The 15776-nt window shown below is 38.3% G+C and overlaps 1 long non-coding RNA gene across 3 annotated transcripts; it reads left to right on the forward strand.

Annotated features, from left to right (window-relative positions):
• Positions 1-7642: 7642 nt before the first annotated feature.
• LOC140874936 (uncharacterized) lies at positions 7643-11649 on the forward strand. 3 transcript variants are annotated; one of them, XR_012148261.1, is made up of 6 exons: positions 7643-7862; positions 8495-8577; positions 9324-9476; positions 9572-9654; positions 9752-9802; positions 10592-11649. It is a non-coding gene; the product is annotated as an uncharacterized lncRNA (long non-coding RNA). The 3 variants fall into 3 exon arrangements; XR_012148262.1 differs by lacking the exons at positions 8495-8577; positions 10592-11649 and adding an exon at positions 10270-10582 and having other exon boundaries at positions 7648-7862; XR_012148260.1 differs by lacking the exon at positions 8495-8577 and having other exon boundaries at positions 7649-7862.
• The last annotated feature ends 4127 nt before the right edge of the window (positions 11650-15776 follow it).

Raw genomic sequence — 15776 nt, forward strand, 5'->3', positions numbered from 1 at the left:
GTTATAGAACTTTGGCTATCTAGTTTTGATCGTTGTTGTTGATTTTCTTTGCCTCCGTACAGATCGTTTGGAGTTTGTTGAGCCCTGTGTTAGTAGCATTCGATCGTCAAAGAGTTGGACAAAGAGCGGTAAAGAGTTTACCTTGAGCCTTGTTGTTGTTTAGGTTGTGTAGATTTTGATATAACCTCTTTTGTAGCGTATCCAGAGTTGGAGCTACTTGCCTTGAAAGGTACAAGCAGTCATCGTTTAGCGGGATAGCATACTCGAGACAGTTTGTTCTTGAGTTTTCCCTTAAATCACATACTTGCATCAATACTTGTTCTAGCATGTGGAACTTGTATTTTGTTGTTGATTGAGCTTTTGTTATATAGCTTAATGCTTTATGTTTTCTTATGCATCATCTTGAGTCAAACCTTTGATTTCAGCGGGCAGAACAACCCTTTTTGTTTAGACGTTTTGGGGGCTATACTGCGAGTGGCCTGGGTGTAGAAGTTCACCTAGTGTCAGCATATTCCTTATAATCGCACCAAAGTTTAGGAGATTTGGATATGTGGCACCACCTCGATTGAGAGATTCGGTGAATTGTTACGTGATCTCATCCTCGGGATCCCAAAAGCAGAGCAGAAATCCCTTGTTTATCAGAATTGATATCCGTATTTTAAAGACATGCATATCATTCGTTTTGATTTGATTATGTTGTCTTGAAAGCATGTTGTTGATATATTACTTGTATTACTTGTTATGTTTCTTTTACTGGGAATATCATTCTCACCGGAGTTATCCGGCTGCTGCTTTGTTTTGTATGTGTACTTGGCAACATGTTAGAACCTAATGGGGGGGGGGATGTAGGTTCTCGAGATTTGTATGCATTTAAGGCGTAACACAACAGGAGGGGAAGGATCAAGTCAGCGAAGACTTGGTTAGCATCAAGAGGGAGAGATAGTAGTGGGACTCGATTTTGAAGTCATGTCAGCATGTCTACCTAGTTTATGTTGGAACATGTTTAGATCTCGAACTTCGTTGTTTATGTTGTATCGATTATGCGAGCTTTTTGGTTAAATGTTGTCGTTGCATGTTCTATCCTTTTGAGCAGTTGATCAACTATAGAACTTCATGTATTATTTGGAGAGATTGTGATTGTAATGCATGATTATGATTTGAATGTATTGGGTTTGAGTTTTATCAAGTTTCTGCTGTATTTTTGCTTCTGTACTGTCACCGATCGATCGGTGAGATTTGACCGATCGAGCGAGTGACAATTTTCCATATTTCTGTTTTTCATTTAAGTGGCCCGCTCGATCGATTGAATCTTACTGATCGAGCGGAGCTGGTGTTTCAGCCGGGCAGAGAGTTTGCAACTTCTGGCTCGCTCGATCGGTTGAATCTTACCGATCGAGCGAGGCACTATTTCAAAATTTTTTTTTATTGCTTTTAATCTTGGATCTTGTATGCTTAATTGTTGTTTAATCCGAGATTAGATGTTTAGAACCGAGGTCTTACATTAAGTGGTATCAGAGCGATAAGATTCTTGGTTGAACTAAAGTGAGCGGGGTAGTTCGAGTCCGCATGTATTAGCTCCTCGCATGTGTTTGAATTATTTATTGTTTAATTAATTCCATGCGAGCATGCTTTATTAATTGAGAATTATTTTGAATTACATGATTATGTGATTTAATTTATAAATCATTGACTACTTGAGATAAAACTATTTTTGTTATCGATTGGTATCCGATATTCTGAGAGTTGAAAGGGCACCGATTTGTAGCAATTGAGATATCTCGTGTCCTAACCTTTGATTATCAGACGGGTCCTCGTCGAGTTATTAACAGAAACCCACCGCCAGTTACTCCACCAAATGAGCAAGCTAGTACTGAAATTGTTCAAATGGAAGCTACATCGACGCCTATGGAAACCTTGCTGAAGAGGTTTCAGTCATTTAATCCGCCTTTGTTGCTAGGTACAGAGAATCCGGTTGACTGTGAGAGCTGGTTGGACGACATTGATCAGTTGTTCGATTCCCTTGATTACTCTGACAACCGCCGAACTAGGTTAGTCATTCATAAGCTTCGTGGTGTTGCTAAGAACTGGTGGATCACGACAAAGAGATCCATGGAGAATCGAGATACAATTGTTAATTGGACTCTTTTCAAATCTTAATTTTATAAGCGATTTTTCCCTATTTCGTACCGAAAGGATAAGGGAGCCGAGTTTGCCAATCTGAGGCAAGGGAATTTGAACATTGAGGTGGACGTAGCCAAGTTTGACAGTTTGTTGAGATTTGCACCACACATTGCCGACAATGAAGAAGCCAAAGTCGACCAGTTCATTAATGGTCTGAACCCCGACATCTTTACGTTGGTAAACACTGCTAGTCCTGATAACTTTGCGGATGCCATGAATCACGCAAAGGGAGCTGAAGCAGGTATGTGGAGACAGATAGGAAATCAGATGGTACCTCAGCAGCAGAGACAGTCTCAGAACCAACCGTCTCAGTATCAGAATCAACCACCACAGTATCAGAATCAACCACAAAGGTACGAAGGAGGATGCAGTGGGGGTAACAGGAAGGATCATTTCAAAGCAAGAGGGAAACAGTTCAAGAGGCAGGAGAACAGTTCTTCTAGTTCCAGTGGTTCCAAGCAGTTTGGTTCAGGACAGAGTTCTGGATCTTCTTCTTTGTTTTGCAACAAGTGCGGAGGTAGAAACTCATCGGATCAGTGTGTGGGAGTATTTGGGAACTGCAATACCTGTCAGCAACCGGGACACATTTCTAAGGTGTGCCCTCAACGTAGTAGAGATCGAGCTCAGAGTAGCAGTTCATCTAGACCTACAGCTCAGACTGAGAGACAGTCTTTGGCAGTTCACTCCTTCCAGCCTCAGCAGCAGAACAGACAGGGAGATAACCCGAATGCGTACTAGCCTCCAAGACAACAGGCACAAGTCTTTGCTTTGACAGAGGATCAGGCTTAGGCAGGACCGGACGATGTTATAGCAGGTAACTGTTCGATTTTCGGTTATTCTACTCATGTATTGATAGATACAGGTGCTTCTCATTCCTTTATCTCTGAAAAATTTGTGTTGATGCATGCTTTGCAAACTGAGTTGTTGCCTACTGTAGTAGCTGTTACTTCACCTTTGGGTGGAGGAATTGTTTCTGTCAGATTAGTCAGGAACTGTGAACTCTGTTTTGAGGAAAATTTGTTATAATTCGACTGTATTGTACTTGGGCTGTCAGATTTTGACTGTATTGTTGGTATAGATGCTTTAACCAAGTACAAGGCAATCGTCGATTTTTTTCTGAAGGTTGTCAGATTCAAACCTGAAATATCAGACGAGTGGAAATTCTTTGGTAAGGGTTCTCGATCTAGAATTTCTTTGATTTCAGTGTTATCTATGACTCGTTTGTTACAGAGAGGTGCAGAGGGATTTTTGGTTTATGCAGTTGATGTACTAAAATCTAGCCCTGAATTGGTTGATATACCAGTGGTTAGAGAATTTGCTGACGTGCTTCCGAAAAAAATTCCTCGATTGCCTCCTATTCGAGAGATCGATTTCAACATCGATTTATTGTCAGGTACTCAACCTATTTCCAAAGCTCCGTATCGAATGGCACCAGACAAATTGAGAGAATTGAAGGAGCAGCTTGAGGATTTGATTGCCAAGGGATACATCAGACCTAGTGTATCGCCTTGGGGTGCTCCTGTTCTGTTTATTCGGAAAAGGATGGTTCTGCGGCTCTGTATTGACTACCGTCAATTGAATCAGGCCACAGTCAAGAACAGGTATCCTTTACCCAGAATATATGACCTTTTTGATCAGTTGCAGGGTTCTTCTGTCTATTCAAAGATTGATCTGAGGTCAGGTTATCATCAGCTGAGAGTGCGTGAGGAAGATGTTCCTAAGACCGCATTCAGAATGAGGTATGGTCATTTTGAGTTTATAGTCATGCCGTTTGGTTTGACTAACGCTCCAACGGTTTTTATAGGTTTTATGAACCATATCTTTCAGCGCTATTTAGTTGAGTTTGTTATTATCTTCATCGATGATATTCTTATCTACTCGAAGAACCGTACTGACCATGCAGAGAATTTGAGGACCGTCTTGCAGATTTTGCGAGTTGAGCAGTTGTTTGCCAAGTTGTCTAAGTGTGAATTTTGGTTGGACCGAGTCGTCTTTCTTGGTCATATTATTTTTGGAGATGAGATTTCTGTCGATCCCAGCAAGATTGAAGCGGTTATGAATTGACCTAGACCAACATCAGTACCTAAGATCCGAAGCTTTATGGGTTTAGCTGGTTATTATCGCCGATTCATCGAGGGATTCTCGTCTATTGCCAAGCCAATTACACAGCTGACTCAGAAGAATGCGCCTTTTATCTTGACTGCAGATTGTGAGGCCAGCTTTGTTGATCTGAAGAGGAGACTGACCAGTGTTCCGATTCTTTCTATTCCATAAGGTACTGGAGGTTTTACCGTGTATTGCGATGCTTCTAACCGAGGCTTGGGATGTGTTCTTATGCACCATAAGCATGTGATAGCTTATGCATCGAGGCAGCTGAAGCCGCACGAGACTCGTTATCCGGTTCATGATCTTGAACTCGCTGCGATCATTTTTGCTCTGAAGATCTGGCGTCACTATCTGTATGGTGAGTCTTTCGAGATATTTTCTTATCATAAGAGTCTTAAGTACTTGTTTTCACAGGCAGAGCTGAATATGATACAGAGAAGATGGTTAGATATGTTGAAGGATTTCGACTGTGAAATCAAGTATTATCCGGGAAAGTCGAATGCAGTTGCAGATGCCTTGAGCCGAAAGCTTTGTTCTTTATCTCTTTCTACTATCGGTGTTTATCAGTTGATCGATGATTGTTGCACTTTTGGTTTAGAGTTTGAAATAGATAAGAAGACTATCAGGGTGTTTGCTATTCAAGCCGAGCCAGAGTTGTTTATTTCGATCAAAGAAGCACAGAAGTCTGACCCGAGCATTCAAATTTCAGTAGAGAAAGTCAGATCTGGGCATCAGTCTGAATTCGAGGTTAGAGATGATGTTTTTTTTGTGAATAACCGCATTATTGTGCCTGATATTCTGAGTTGAGGCAGCGTATTCTCCAAGAGGCTCATTGTAGTCGGTTCAGTGTTCATCCTAGAGGCCGTAAGTTGTAGAACGATCTGAAGAATCAGTTTTGGTGGAAGAAAATGAAGAGAGATGTTGCGAGGTTTGTTTCTCGATGTTTGAACTGTCAGCAAGTGAAAGCAGAGAGGAAGCAACCGGGTGGTCTGTTGCACAGTCTATCTATTCCTAAATGGAAGTGAGATCACATTTCTATGGATTTTGTCACGAAGCTACCGCGATATTTTTGAGGATGCGATGCTATTTGGGTAGTGATTGACAGATTGACGAAGTTTGCTTGCTTTATTCCATACAGGATGACGTATCGTTACGATCAGATGGCTGAGTTGTATGTTAGCAATGTTGTGAGATTGCATGGTGTGCCAAAGTCGATCGTTTCAGATCGAGATCCTAGATTCACTTCGCACTTTTGGCAAAGTCTTCAAGAGGAACTTGGTACTCGATTGCATCTGAGTACAACTTATCATCCTCAGACCGATGGACAGTCAGAGCGGACTATCCAGACGTTGGAGGATATGCTTCGAGCAGTAGTTCTAGACATTGACACTAGTTGGCAAGATTCTTTGCCTCTTGTTTTGTTTTATTACAACAACAGCTTCCAAGCGAGTATCGATATGGCACTTTTTGAGGCTTTGTACGGTAAGAAGGGTCGATCTCCGTTGTTTTGGGATGATTTGTCCGAGTCACCTTATTTGGGACCGGATATGCTTTGAGATATGGCAGAGCAAGTTAAGATCATTCAGTCTAGAATGAAATCAGCTCAGGATAGACAGGCAAAGTATGCGAATATCAGGCGTAGACCTCTGAGTTTCGATCATGGAGACCGAGTCTTCTTGAATATTTCTCCTTTCAAAAGCACTGTCAGATTTGGTAAGAGAGGGAAGTTATCTCCAAGATTCATCGGACCGTACGAGATTCTCAAGAAGTTAGGCGATCTCGCCTACAGACTTGCATTTCATCCGTCCTTATCTGATATTCACGACGTTTTTCACGTCTCTATGTTGCGGAAGTATCATCCAGATCCTTCTCATATTCTTCAGTCTGACGAAGCCGAGCTTGACGAGACTCTAAGCTATTTTGAGCGATCGATTCAGATCCTTGATCGGAAGAGAAGCAACTTAGAACCAAGTTGATTCCTTTGGTAAAAGTGCAGTGGAGCCGTCACGGGGTCGAGGAAGCAACTTGGGAGACAGAATTCGACATGAGACAGTGTTTTCCTAAGTTATTCGGATGACGTGAGTTATTCTTACTGTCTTTTGTTCTTTATTCTATCTTATGAGTTGCGATTCTTATTGATTTTGAGGACGACATCTCTTTTTAGAGGGGGAGAATTTTAACCCCCATATTTTATCTTAATTGAGCTTATTTGAGTTAACTGGAGATTTCAGAGTTCAAGAGCCGACTTGATTTTGATCAGTGTCTTTTTGCAAATTTTGGTAATTTCAGGGACTAAAGTGCAAAATTGGAGTTTTATATATTATTTGCACTTGGTTTGACTTTTTGATCACTTCTTCTCCTTCCCCTAGCCGCCTCCCTCCATTGAAGCGCCCCATTGAGATTTCAAGCTTTGGGATTTCAGTCCGAGCTCGATCCGTCCGTTAGAATATATTTTTGAAGGCAGATTAGAGATCACAGCAACGAAAGCTCCGTTATATTGTAAGTATTTCTCCGATCAGATACATTATATTTTTCGGATGTTGTTAGAATCGATTGAGTTTTGTGTATGCTGTTCTTGATCGAGTTCTGATCGTTTATTCTCAGTCGATTTTGAAATAGAGCGACGTTCGGATTTGTTATGGTTTTTTGAAGCCAAATTCGAAAATGAGGATTTTGAGATGTGTTAAATTTGATTTTTTATTGTTGTCTTAGCATTGATATGAGTTGATATCGATATTGTACTGCTGTCTGTGTTTTCGGTTTGATCATTTTATAGCCGTTATGCCGCCGGTTTGAGTTTTTGAGATTTTGAACCGTTTTGAGTTATAGAACTTTGGCTATTGAGTTTTGATCATCGTTGTTCTTCTTTGCCTCCGTACAGATCGTTTGGAGTTTGTTGAGCCCTATGTTAGCAGCATTTGATCGTCAAAGAGTTGGATGAAGAGCGGTAAAGAGTTTACCTTGAGCCTTGTTGTTGTTTAGGTTGTGTTGATTTTGATATAACCTCTTTTGTAGCGTATCCAAAGTTGAAGCTACTTGCCTTGAAAGGTACAAACAGTTATCGTTTAGCAGGATAGCATACTCGAGACAGTTGGTTCTTGAGTTTTTCCTTAAATCACGTACTTGCACTACAACAAATATGACTTTTTACAGCTCAATATTAACAGCGTACATTAAAATTAGGCTGTTAATTTTATTATTTGCAGCGCATTCATGCATGTGAGCTGCTAATATTGTTAAGCTTTCATAATTGACAGCTTGCAATAATTTCACGCTGCGAATATTTATTTTTACCGTGAAGTAAGCGTGTTGTTCAAACATACTATCTACAGCGTGGGCAGAGAACGCTGTGAATGACGATTGAATAAAATGGCTATCAAATCTTCAAATTCATTTTTCTCCACGCCTTCCCTGTTTTCTTGAATTGAAACCTTCTCTACATCGCTCAATCTCTCCTCACCTTCTCCTGTTTTTTTTTAAAAAAATCTCAATCGCTCCTCACCTTCTCGCTTCACTCAATAGCTTCTGACCTTCACTAGCTTCATTCAATCGTCCAGTGGCTGCCTCCTTTTTAGGTATGGTATTTTTTCCTCTTTTCCTCCAAATCGATTGTGAGTTTTCCATTTCCTCAATGCTTTGGAAACCTTTAATTTGGGTCTGAAACATTTCTTTCCTTTAAGTTATTGTCATTGATTTCAATTACAAAATTAATTCTAATTGCTCCTATTCTGTTTGCTTCAACGATGGAGTCACGAATTGGGTTTTGTGTCATTATTATTTATAAGTATGATGTTGTTAAACTCATCTGTTATTTACGGGCATGCATTTTTTTTTTATTTTCACTCGATTTTTCCACTCGGCTTTTGTGGTGACTCAATGTTTTTCTTGTTTACAATTTCTTAAACATAACATTCATTTATGTTATACACGTTGTTCTTGGTTAATTTATTACCCCTGTCAATTTATTGAGCTTCACTAATACATACTGAAATTGAGTTATACGTGTTTTCTTAGGTAATTTGGGACACCTTTTGTACTTATCACAGGAATTTTGACATACATTTGACCATCTACGAAGGCTAATCATTGATTTGGCTCATGCTTTAGTCACAAATAAAATTAACGTACTTTCTTGATTTGTAATTGTTTATGATTTACTGTTTAAGCTACTAATTACTTGTGTAAAATGACTTGAGATACCCAGCAGCATGCTCAAGGCATTGTCAAGGTATCAAAAGTGAAACTTCGGAGAACCGGATATATACTAATGTTTCCACAAGCGAGACGTTGGTACTACTATCTGATTTTTTATTTCATATATATTTAAGTGCTTCAAAACGACTATGTTTTATTGACCGAAAACAGTAACTTATAATGTGGAGATGAAATTACTAGTTTATATAAGGGAAATTTGTAGAAAAACTATTGATCGAATTTCAGCTGCAACTTAATTTGGATATTCAATTCCTTGTATCACTACGTAGTTAGTAGCACTTCCTAGTTTTTTAGTTTTGTGGTTTTGATAATCTTGAAAATTGCATGTGTTTTTGGAATGTTTGGGTCAGATTTTCTTTTTTTAAAGTTTGGAGGATTTTTGTTCTCTCAATTGGGTCAAGAAACGTTCTCTTGTTGAAGTTTAGGAATAATTTACTAGAATAGTAATTGTTTACTGTGATAATAATTGTTCTTAGAAACCAAAAAAATATTAGCAAAAAATTCTTGAATATGCTTGGTTCTAGAGTAAATTCACCATTTTTCGTTGGCGATTAACGGGTTTTTTGTTTATGTTCTTGCAATTTTCTTGTAAATTAAATCTTAATTCTATAATAATCATAATCATAGTAATAATGATAATAATAAAAATTTGTTCCTCTACCCAAATCTTCATAGAAGGAAGCGATGATATTTAAGCATCGTAAAATTATTTTAAATGTTTAAGGAAGCATAATTAAACCCTAAAATCCCAATATGCTACAAAAATCTTAGCTATTAAAGTAGTCTTTAAAATGTCCACCGTTTTGTGAATTTGCTTTAAGGGCTTGGAGAATTGAAAAAACTTGAAGTCGAATAACATTTTGTTGGATCGGATTTCGAGGCAAGAATTGCTGATTTTGGGTTGGCTAGAACAATGCATCACAAGAATGAGACTGTTTCCATGGTGGCGGGCTCTTATGGGTACATATCACCAGGTTAGTTGATTCTTGCAAACCAAATTCCTTTTAAAATGTCCATCGTTTTTTGAATTTACTCTCAAAGAAAATCTTGGTTTCAAATTTTTTTTCAGAATATGGATACACTTTGAACTAGTAGCAGAGCTATGCCTAAGTTTTGGAACTTTCGTCATCAACGGGCTGAAGATGGACGCAAGTATAGTTTGGCTTCCTAAAAATATTTAGGAGAATGCTATATCTTAGTTAAGACTTTTAGAACATTAATAATGATGCATGAGTATTTTGCATTGTAGAGCTGATGATAGGCTTGGAACCTAGAGTGGGACTTCTAGGACTTTAGTAAGGTACGTAAGTACTGACCGAGATAGCCGGCATGATATATATGCTTATATGTTGCATTTGTATGTGCTTTGTATTCTATGTTTTACTGCTTTAGCACATGCATGTTTTTTATATAATGGACTGCATCTGGTGTGATGTGAGTCATGACAGTTTCCATCTGCGATGAGTTTCTCCTTATGGATTTGTGTCTGATTTTGGGGAGGCTAAGCTCCTGGTTTTGCTATCAGTAGGAGCGACCACGACGGTGGAGTAGACGCTATAGTGATAGGGGAATATACGAGTACCTCACGGACTATCTATCTGGCACTGTACTGTGTATTCATTGGCACCCCTGAGCAGAATTTTTTACCCGAGTTTTAAAGTAATTTGTATGCTGCATATATTTTTATATATCATTGCTTCCGTACTGAGCGTAGTCGCTCACGTCTAGTGTTTTCTGTATGTCTGGACATCCCATTCGACGGGGCAGGTGCAGGTGCAGGTAGTGCGCCCAGTGACTTGGAGTAGTCGGTGACCAGAGAGGGGTACATCAGGATTAGCTGTAGGTTCTATTGTTAAGATTTATTCGATTAGGTTATATATAGAATTTATTTAACCGGTTGTATTCTGCCGGTCAGCATTTATTTAAGCTTTCGGCAGTGTAATTTTGATTAGTATTTATTGCATGCTTAATTATGCTATAATTTTATGATTAGTAGTGGATCCAGGTTGGGTCGCTACATTTATTGGTGTTAGAGCGCATGCAAAGAAACTTTTGGGACATAGTACTGAGACTTTTGTAATCCTTGTAGGAATGATGAGGTCTTAAAAGAAATGATGATGAGGCAATTAGGTTGCCCAAAAAACTATCATCATCGGCATGATTTTTAAAGATTTGGCTTATGGGATTCCAGCAAGTTTGGACAGGAGAGAAGTATCGTGTCCGAGTTACCAAGGTCTCGACTCATGTGGATCCTAGCTTTGGATCAAGTTCCAAACGTCAGAGGCAGTGGCATAGGATTGGTTGAGACACACTTGATGTTTGAATTTTTTCCAGTCAGCCAGGATAGCACTTATTTGAAGATTCTCCACTAGCATTTGGAGAGATTATCATAAAGACCTTGACCAGGGAATGCCTCGAGTGATTAAGGCATGACTGGCAAAATTGCGTAAGGTCTTTAAACTCAGGTAGAAGTTGATCCTGTCAGTATTCTTGTGTCGACGCTTTCGGAAGGCAGACGGGAAACTTTATGTTCAAGAAATGTGATGGATGCAGACAAATTAGATCTTGTGCAGAGGAGGTCTGCTGACATCTGGAGGGCTAAGTAAGGGAGCACAAGTCATTTCGCGGGAAGATCTTGCCGGAGGTCTTTGCAGGAGATCGTGCGAAGGAGTTTGGCCAGTATGCTAGCATTGATGCTTGGACAGATGAGAAACTTAATGCTCAAGATCAAGATGTGCATAACAATCCAGACATGTTTAAATACTTTATTAAGATTGATTGTAAACAGTATTTTAGTTGTAAGTATTGAATCATATGTATTAGGGATTCCAAACACTTGTTGTATCATTTCAAGTTTTATTGTACATCTTTCCCTTGCCGGAGGTCTTTACAGGAGATCGTGCGAAGGAGTTTGGCCAGTATGCTAGCATTGATGCTTGGACAGATGAGAAACTTCATGCTCAAGATCAAGATGTGCATGACAATCCAGACATATTTAAATACTGTATTAAGATTGATTGTAAACAGTATTTTAGTTGTAAGTATTGAATCATATGTATTAGTGATTCCAGACACTTGTTGTATCATTTCAAGTTTTATTGTACATCTTTCCAGTGTATTTGGATTCTAGTGATTTTGTATCACATGGGGTTGTAATAAGAATTGTACATAACTTGAAACGACGATACATGTGTATTAATTTTGGAAAATTCTTGGGTTGAATTCAGTGCATAGTTGATTAGTGTTCAACTGTTGTGACTCATAAGTTTTGAGTAATCCGATTTTAATTGCTTGCCATGTGGGTAAATCTAGGGGTTTTCCTAGGATGACATAGTTAGTCGTTTGAATATGGTTAGTTCCAGGGATGAGATGATTCATCAGAGGCATGAGTACAATTCTAGGTTGTTTTCCTTGGAACAGTGAGCTGTTGACCTTATTAGGATATTGCTATGTGATGATGGATTTTCATCAGATGGTCAGGTCAAGTAATACCAAGAGTTGTGGACTGTGGCAAGGATTAGACATGAGGAGGCGCGACCCTATGCCGGTATTATCTCGTAGCCTTAGTGCTTTAGGAATGGGCGGTGAGAAGGCTACTCATTCTAGGGATTTGGCAACAATCACAGCAAGGTATGACCTTGGGTAGATACCAGTAGAGGTATTGAGAGAGTTCAGTTATCATCTGGCTTTTGTCAGAGATACATGTTTTGAAATTCTGCTGTCAGAATCAGTCTTGGAGGGATTTCCTTGACTAGTGATTGTTCTGAACCTATAGGTTTTGACCTTTTGGGGTATCACTAGACGAGTAGATCTAGTAGGTGGATGGATTCCTATCAGTGACTACACATAGTATTGTCTGATTGTCTTCAGAGGTGAAGCGTAGGACTTCTTTGTGAAAGGGAATGATCTAGGCGAATAGATCTAGGAAAGTGTTTGGGTTTAGTCCAATTCGTATGATTCAGGGTGTAGCGAATCAAAAAGGTACCATAAGCTGGTATGCTTAAGAGCTTGGTTCTTGGGAATACCTCGCGGTGGTATTGATGAAGAGGCATTCAAAATTCTTTAGTCGTTTAGAATCTCAAAGAATTCCAGAGACGGAACTTTTTGGGTTGCTGCTGATTGAGGGACGATTTCAATTTGACTTGTGTGGTCAAGCTTGGATGATAACTTGGTTATCAATAATAAGAACATGCATGGGGAATTGGAAGTTTTCTAGGATAGTACCTTCTTGTTAAGAAGAGGCGGATTTGATCCAAGAAATTGCTTAGCATTAACAATGGTATTCTTAGGTTGCTGAGGTGGGATCAAGAAATTGCTACATGACTCTAGTAGAAAACATTTTTCGAAGACTGTTAATGGAACAATTTGTTGGGATATTCCAGCGATGACGTCCGAATATGCCGTTGAATTGAGATATGGAAAGTATTGAGAATTCAAATCGGCATCATCAAGTAAACATCAGTTGTTTTTGAAAGAGTGGGTGCCCGGTTAGCCAACTTGTGGCTAAGGGCTTTTATGACTCTATATATAAACAAACTTTGTTTAATATAATTTACATTCATTAATGGCATTTTCTTTATCTTTCTTCATATTGTTATATTGTGATATACTATTGTTGTTTTGATAAAGAACTTGAATATACTATAGTGTAAGTAAGATGAGATAGTGAATAAAGAGAGATCACTATTATGAAACACATCTTATAGTCACTGTATATTCTAAACAGTTTCTAGTCAATTGAGCCGTCCGCTAATGAGGATAAGGATCGCTCGAGATTGAGACTAGCATTTGTGATGCCAAGTACCACGTTTCATTGGTAATGAACATGGAGATGTTCAAAGCATGAAAATGGATATTCATATGATGAATGATCGAACTACCCAATTCGGACTTTCCAAGTGGTTATTATTATTTGAGTGGATAAGTCCGCGGTTTTGGTTGTACACCATTAGTCCTTACTACTTGAAATATCATTGAGACTCTATATGCTAGTACTGTACTTTGACTCGTTTACCGACTCTAAGGGGTCATCAGGTGTCGGGATTGGGTACAGTTACGACACATATAGGAGTCGATTCTTTGTTGTCAAGGATTCACCGCACGCTTGTGAGTGTGGATATCCTATGCGATCTGAGGAGATATTAGTGTGACAAATCTCTGGCCAGAGTACTCGATGTGATTTAGGTTACTTGGTTTCCTAGTAGCACATGCGATGTCACTATTTGATCTTCAAGATGCGTTGCATAGTTATCGAATCTCGAACGACTCTCGATGTACCAATGGTTGTTGATTCGATCGGAATATATGGATGAAGGGGCTGTACTGTACGCTAACCAAAACTTACTGGTTCTTGCAAGAACTATCAGTGATACCTAGGGAATCATGGGGCGATGTTGCTAGACGCTCTTACCATGATTCGTTGGGTAAGTCGGAAATCGTTGTTCCGAGTCACAAAGAGTTGTGAGCCCGCGGCTAGCTGTATCCCTGAACCATTGAGGGTCACACAAGTAATGGATTATTAAACCCCGTTGAGATAGTTAAATTTAAAGAGTTAAATTTAATGAAAGAGAAGTTGGACTTCTTAACTAAAGGGAGTGAAATTTCCTAAAATGACATAGGGATGGGCATTTTTGGAAATCACTGAATTCGGATTCAAAAAAATTATCTTGACTTTAAAAGGTGCAGAAATGGTTTCTGTGCACATTGGTGAAATTGGTTTATCAATCGGAGTCATGATGAATTTTATATTAATTTCTATAATAACGGGTTGGCTTGTTGGACTTAAGTTATGGATTATGGGCCATAAGGAGTTAGAGTCCTAATAGAGATATAACTTAATCCAGTCTAGAAATTATAGATATATATGTGTGTAGGTTTCGAAAATTACACAACAATTCTCTCTTTGAATTTTCGAAAATCACACTAAATATTCTAAGGGGATTTTCGAAATCCTCTCTTCCTTTTTGAGAGAATTCAGTCTGTGATTTTTCGGAAAAATTACATTCTGAATTGACAGATCAAATCTGTTTAATCTCTACGATAAACATCTGATTGATTTCTAGTGCAATCAAACAGAAGGTTTTAGTTTTCTGTTCGTGGACCTAATTCCGGAGATTGATCAAGCGAGTCATCGGTTCCCGGGATTTACAACAAGAGCAGATTAAATCTGTTGGAGTCCATAATCAAGCCTTAGCTTGAAGAGGTAAAATATTAATTATTATTATTATTATTATTATTATTATTATTATTATTATTATTATTATTATTATTATTATTATTATTATTATTATTATTATTATTATTATTATTATTATTATTATTATTATTTTACTTGCATAATTTAATCGTTAGGATTTGATATCCATGATATGGAATTGTTCCATATAAAATTTTTAAACTTACGCTGCACCGGGTATTAGATCGATTTGATCGTGAGAGCGACACGTGTTCCAACAATGGTATCAGAGCCAGGTTGCTCTCGGATCAAACGATTAAATTAATCGATTGCACAAAATTTTTAGCCTCGGGTTTTGGAAACAAAACGAAATTTTTTAAATTAAAATTTTTAAAGGAAACAAGGGCATCACGGGCAGCAACGAGCTGCCCACCTCCACGTGGGCAGCCCTGTCCCACGTGGAGGCGGGGCTGCCCGGGAATGTCCCGGGCAGCCCGAAAAATAAAAATTTGATTTTTATTGGAATTTAAAATTTTGAAATTTTAGTTTTTGGTCCGATCGAAAATTGTTTTTGATTGGTCCACGAGGCATCGGATCAAATTGTTTGAGTCCGAAATTTTTAAAATTGATTTTTGGATAAATTTGAATTTTTGAAAAATTTGTAAATTTTATCCGTTAAATTAGATTTTATAAAATTAATTATTTTGGTACAATTGATGATAAGATATGATCTTATGAGAATAGTAGATAAAATTTGATTTTATCTTTTTAATTATGATGCCATTGCATGTTATCCAATTATTTAATTATTGAATTAATTATTGGATAAGAGGATGATCGATTGCCATGACCAATATTGTAGGTGTATGTTAGGTTGTTTACATTTGGTTTTATAGTTGTTGGGTTTTATTAATGAACTTGGTTTATGGCCCAATTTGAATTGTCATTTGTAATAAAAAGTGGGCCTGGTTTATGGCGCGTTCCCACCCTTAAATATGTATCCCCTGCTTGTCATCAAAATTTATTGTAAATTTATTAGACGTAGTGGGAGATAAAGATTTGAAGACAATGGTAGGCCCAGTAGACAATAAAAACCGAA

The sequence above is a fragment of the Henckelia pumila genome, chromosome 1, assembly GCF_033568475.1.
Source record: "Henckelia pumila isolate YLH828 chromosome 1, ASM3356847v2, whole genome shotgun sequence".
Classification (NCBI taxonomy): Eukaryota; Viridiplantae; Streptophyta; class Magnoliopsida; order Lamiales; family Gesneriaceae; genus Henckelia; species Henckelia pumila.